General features: G+C 36.9%; 1 long non-coding RNA gene across 1 annotated transcript; it reads left to right on the top strand.

Annotated features, from left to right (window-relative positions):
• Positions 1 to 334: 334 nt before the first annotated feature.
• LOC127094474 (uncharacterized) lies at positions 335 to 2,474 on the top strand. Its single transcript, XR_007792632.1, has 2 exons — positions 335 to 1,084; positions 2,106 to 2,474. It is a non-coding gene; the product is annotated as an uncharacterized LOC127094474 (long non-coding RNA).
• The last annotated feature ends 4,092 nt before the right edge of the window (positions 2,475 to 6,566 follow it).

The following is a 6,566-nucleotide window of genomic DNA, read 5'->3' as shown; positions in this document are numbered from 1 at the left end:
AACCAATCATGTTAATTCCTAAAATTTTGTATTAAAATGTACTAACTACAAATAAAAAGTAGGAACAAAAGTGGCACAAAAGAAATTAGCAAAGAAATGTCATAAAACAATTAAACACAAGGGGTTTTTATTAAGCTGAATAGGGTGCCAAGAAGTAAAAATGGCGCAGGCCCAAACAAGGCCCATAATGCTTCAACAAGCTTGAAACAGGGAGGTGTGGGAGTGAACGTAGGTGCAGAAAGCAGTAAATTGGGCCCAGAATGCCTTGAGGCCCAATTCTCATTGCAATGCAATTGGATTCAGAAATAAACATCCATCATGTGCTCAACTTTGGTCACATTTTCCACGTTTCTCAGGTGCTAAGAAGTTCAAAACCAAATAGTCTTCCCTCCATCTCCTCTTCCGCGCCGAAGGTCGCCTCTGGCGGCGGCGGACCCCTAAATCACCAAACAACCACGTCAATCCATTTTTCTCACTACCTTAAGCCTATATCCGTTGTCCAAATTTCACAAAGTTTCACCAATCATTCAAATCGAGGTAGACTAAGTATGAACCCTAGGATTCAAATGTAAAATTAAATCATGAATCTCTGGAATCAAAGCCCTAGAGGTTAGGGCTTTGATTCCCTTAACCGAGTCTTACATCACTATAACAAGAATGGAGCAAACCGTGAAGGGAAAGAAGACACAGAACGGAGCAAACGCACAGGTCACCAGAATCAGGTATTTCTTCTGAATCTTTCTTCTCTCTGAATCCGCTTCTTCTTTTGCTCGTAATTATCTTCCTCTTCTTTCTTTTTTGTTGCGAGGTCAATCTTGAATCTAAGATTGAGTGTGGATTCATAAGGTAGAAAGAGCTCTGAGTTGATGAAAGAATGGATGTTGAAGGTTGAACGAATCTTTGTGAAGTTTCGAATGAATGAAGGTGAAGTTGAGAATGAAGAGTGTGAATTTGGGTTGATGAAAAATGAAGAGTGTGGTGTGAATTGTGAAGGTTGAATCAAATTTATAGGAAGGAAGTTAATAGGAGATTGAACTCTGTTAGTTCAGTTTGTTCAATTGATGCAAAGTTGGTTAGAAGTTAGGTAACATTGTTAGATTCAGTTAGTTTTGAAAATGAAAGTCAGTTAGAGATTCAATTTCAGTTGGTGAAATGTGAAATGTTAAACTTTTTGTTAGTTTCAAGTATTATGAAACTCAATTTTGTTAGGGGTTAAATGGAATGCAATATTCAGTTAGATGTTACATGAGTTGTTAGTTAGGATATTTAAAGTGAAATCTTCAATTTGATTTTCTGTTTAAATGATAAAGGTATGTTAGTGGTTGTTAAATTAAGTTAGAAGTGTTAAACTGAGTTGGTTAAAAATGTTAATTGTTGTTAGTTGATGAACTATTTGCAGGAAATGTTATGCTATGTTTTGTGAAATGAGTTGTTATTGCATTGTTGCTGATATGATGATGCATGATGTAGTGTTGTTGATATGCTTAGCTTGATGAATTACATTTCCCTGTATGTGTATGTGACTTTGATTTGCTGGTCTCCAACTAATGTTGATGTGTGTATTGGATGATTGTTTGAGTGAATGTTGTTGCAGAATGTTATGTATGCATATTGGCTACAATAAATGTGTTTGTGTGTTGCTAGTTTGATGTTAAGACTGTTGAATTACATTGCCATGTTTCATATGATGACATTGGCTTGGTTTGATGAATTACATTGCCATGTTTCATTGTTATTGTGATGACATTGGCTTGGTTTGATGAATTACATTGCCATGATATGTGTAAATGTTGCTAGCCCTGATGTTGTACTATGGTGAATGCACTTGCTGCTGCTTTTGGAATTCCCTGCTATGTACATGTGTTATATGGACTGTTATGCATTCTTTGAATGTATTTGAATGTATGACATGAATGCTTGTTGTCATGGGTTGTTGGATTGATTCTTGAATTTCAATGTTCGCTCTCATGTTTGACACTTGTTTTGGTTAATGTTTAATGCTTTGAATGATGCATCATGTGCTGCTAATTGATGACATGGTAGGCTGCATGTTTGCTTTGGTTAACATGGTCGCTTATACATGTTTGATTTTGTGTTAAGTGCAGTGCTGTCATAACATGGTTTCAAGGCAAGGTTTCAAAGTAAAGTCTCATGGCATGTCACTTGATCATTCAAGGCATGGCAACTGACTATACTTAGTGCAAAAGTGGGGTTTTCTTGCTCATGAAGAAATTGATTATGGAATCACATGGAAAGATGCAAGAATGAAGATACAATGGGGCATTAGGGTTAGGTCATGTAAAAATAGGTCAGTTGACTTTGGTCAACTGGTTGGTCAAAAAGTCAATAGTTGACCAAATGTCAACTTTTGTAAAAAATGTATTTTTTTGAATTTTCTTTTGTATGGGTAGTGTAAATGATACTTTAATGAATGGACGTACCTTTATTTTGAGTAGAAATTTTTTAAAGAACAATGCCTGATTTCCATGTTTGAATCCATCTTGAAATGAATCATGAATGACCTAGTGGATTAAAAACATTTAAGGACTATGAATGTATGAGGGCACATGGGCTAATGGACCAGGACAATACACCTTGAATCAAAGATTTATAGACCAAGAATGCATAATGAACCATGAGAACAATGGACGAAGAATGAATTATGAAACAATGGACTAAAAGATCATGAACTAATACATCTATGAAGCATGGATCAAGGACTTTGAATGCATCATATACCTAGGATCAATGGACTTGAATAGAAAATAGAATGCAACATGACATGGATGAAAGCTTTAACAAGGCCTTGGATAAGATGAATCATCAAGCATATAGGCATGTAAAGCCAATGATCAACTTAATGAATTATTTCCATGAATAAATAGCACACTTGATGATTGATGATGTATGCCATAATGATCAAGAAACAACCTCCAATGAATTAAGGTTTCAGTCAATCATAAGATCAATAGTCAAACCAACATGGTCCACAAATTCCAAGTATCCATGATTAGGGTTTCAAGATGCCAACCATCTAATCAAGGACCTCAAACCAAACACTAAGGCTCCACAATCAAATCTCCAACCAATGGCCTCGAGATTAAGGTTTGGTGATCAAACAAAAAACTCATAAGGTCAACCACACATTCCATGAGTATGAAAGTCAAGAATTAGGGTTTTATGCATAGGTGAATACCAAGATATAAAATCCATGAACCAAGGTCAAAGGCACAAGAAATTACAGTTTCACCCCCTTGATTCCAAATGATGAGCATTACCACAATCCTAGGGCTTGGTCCTTAAGAAAACCCTAGTTTTGGTTAGGTATAAATAACCACAAACTTTAAATTTATGATGATTATTTAAAAGTGTTAATTATGCATGAATGATACCCGTGTATAAGGCATGAATGAGTGTAGATGAATCTCAAGTCAAAGGTTAGATAAAAAGTGAAAAGAGGAGGGAAAATTTTAGGGTATGACACAAACGAGGAAAAGTGTAATAATTTATTACGCCTGCAGGATACTATAATCCATGACATGTGGTTTCATCTCTAAGACCATGATATCCAGCCTCACCAACCTAGTGACGACCAGAGTTGATGCCCTTTTCAGGTTCTACCTTCCCTTTCTCGCGCTTATGTCATGTCATTGAGGACAATGCATGATTTAAGTGCGAGGGAGGAAATTTTTGCACTTTCATAGATTAGATTTACCCGCTTTTTAGTTTAATTTTCTTGCTTTCTAGATTAGTATTTCTGTGCTTTTTAGCTTAGGTCCTTTAATTTTTTATTTTTAACTATTAATTAGTGTAATCGAGTCTGTGCATGTGTTGTTGAGTCTTTTATATGTGTGTTTTTGCAATGTTATTAATTTCTCCAAATTCTTGAGCCCGTCAATTTTTTTAAAAAAGGTTAGGATTCGTAGCGCTCTTTGAAAGTATATATGATACAAAGGAAGATAGGCTAAATTAATGACACTTGGGAAAATTTTGACAAAATCGTTGTTCTCCCAACACCTAAAGCCTCCCGAATATGGATGTCAATTTTGTTAGACTATGGCACGGATCTAGAAGGGGGGGGGGGGGGTTGAATAGATCCCAATTAAAAATTGAGTCGGCGCTACCAATTTAAAAATTGGTTTTGAAAAATTTGTTTTAAGCGCGGAAGCGGCCGAGGAAAATATAGTCTAAAACAAACTGTTATTGGAAAACCGGATATGCGTCAAGCCTATGGATTAGTGATAATGTAGAATACGAATCACTACACTAGTCACACTATCAATGATTTGTTTCACTTACTAGGATTCCTAGTTCCAATGATTCAAAGAGCAAACCAAACTAGATAAACAACTAAGATAATTTTGGTTTAGGCAAATTCTCAAACACTTGGTGTTCAAAAATACTCCAAGTGATATTTATGTTGAGTAAGTGATTTTAATCAGTCTAGTACAATATTTTATTGTACTTTGGATTCAAAAATAGAGTTTTAACTTCTTACTCAATTAATATCAAGGTTTGATAAAAGTGCTTATACGAAAATCACTTATTTTTAAGCCAAAACACATATGCTGAAAAATAGAGAAGACAAAGATTTGATGAGGCAGTTCCCCCGTCGTCCTCGCTTCGGGGTACGTCTGCCCTCAATTCTAAAACTAGAATTGAGATGATTTAATAGATATCACCTGTTGAGTATAACTGTTTATACAAGGATTGCAAAGCAAATATACAACAGAATTCTCAAGACGTTGAATATTGCTTTCACTCCTTGTTCCTTGATTGAAGGTGAATCAAGTCCTTCGATTGTTGTTGATAGACCTCCGATTCCAGCCCCTTTGTTGAATAACCCTCAGTTCTTCAAACCCTCAGCCCGACTGATCTCAACTACAACAAATCGAACCCGAAATCTTCCCTTCAATATCACTGAATCCGCTACTAGATTGATGAAGACTTCCTCTTCTCAATCACCTTCGCTCAGCTGAAAATTGATGAAGAATTCGTCCAAAAACCCCCAAACACAAACCAGTCTTGGAGGACAAAACCCTAACGGTTTTATTAAAGAAAAAACCTGTCACAAGCTTCAACCCGAACCGGATTCCCCAATCTCGGCTTCGAATGTTATCACCTATAACCAATCACAAAGCACTTCAAAAATGGTTGTGTATAGTTGATGTGTTGTGAGATGTTGAAGATGAAGATGATGAATCTTGGACACCTATTTCACTTTTTCTTGTTTCTTTGAACACTTGAATCAATTTGACAAATGTTGGTTGATACAAGTAACTAAACTTCTATTTATAGTAACCAACCAACCAACCCACTTAACAACTTTTCAAACAGAGTGGGAAATACTTAAAAACTGAATTTGCGCACGAACGGTCGACCATAGCAGGTCTATGCGTCGATGCATGGCCTGTAGTTTTGGACAGACTGAAAAATACATCAGTATGCGTCGACCATAGGTCGGCGTGCGCTGACCTGTGGTTCATGCGCTGACCTCTGCGGTCGACGCAAGCTTTTTGTGCGCTGACCCGTGGGAAATGCACTGTGTTATGCGCTGACCCGTGAGAAATGCACTATGTTATGCGCCGACCCTACGGTCGACTCAAACCCTGCAAATCTGCAAAAATTCAGATTTTTGTGGTTTTCATGCATTTTGTCATGACCATATTTTATCCACATATGTTGTATGAAATATAACAGTTTAGATGAGCATAGAAAAGGATATGATAGGTGATATGTTGCATTTGTTTTGTAGAGGTGGAATCGACAATGCCGATTCATCCATGGTGGTCATTTGTCATCATCGAAACCTATGATCGTATGTTATATGACAGTTTGCCCTTACATACTCCCCCTTTTTGATGATGACAACCTGTGTAAAACCAAAGAGAAAAACAACATGCAATATTTACACACATTATGCACACTCCTCCTTTCTTTTGTAATCTAAGGCTGTCTGCAAACCAAACTGTTAATTGTTGTGAATATTTTGGCTTGGCTTTGGTACATGCTCTTCTCCCCCTTTGACAACATCAAAAAGAGAAAAGGAACTATTATTCAACGTAACATGATATTCAACAGGAGATAGTGAATCATATAACAATATCACACCAAATATTATTACTGAACAAATTAAAAGGAAGATAACATTAAATTGGATTTGCACAAACGAGCATAACAGAAAATTAGTTCAGTCAAACAACAAAAAAATACAGATGCATATGCAATTTTATCTCCTAATGGTCTCGTCCTCGATGGCAATAGATATTCGGGTTTCTGTAGGGGTCTGCCAGAGACGATATTTGGTCAGCAACACCACCTAGATACTTGAGGCCCACGTCGACCGACCGCTCCTGGCGTTCAAATGTTTCGGTGAATGCTGCATACCGTTCATTCATGCTGGTAGAGAGGTTATCGAGCCTCTCATTTTGTGCTTGAAGCTGGCTGCATATTTGAGCATAGCGCTCATCCTGAGTTTGTATGAATGATTGTTGAGCCAGCTGCATATCTCGCATCATATCTAAGAGTTCAGAAGAATTGTCTTGCTGCAGAGCAGACGATTGAGA

Source organism: Lathyrus oleraceus, chromosome 6, assembly GCF_024323335.1.
Source record: "Lathyrus oleraceus cultivar Zhongwan6 chromosome 6, CAAS_Psat_ZW6_1.0, whole genome shotgun sequence".
NCBI classification, from domain to species: Eukaryota; Viridiplantae; Streptophyta; class Magnoliopsida; order Fabales; family Fabaceae; genus Lathyrus; species Lathyrus oleraceus.
Note: the sequence above shows the minus strand (reverse complement) of the source record. Positions and strands in the feature narration are given on the sequence as shown.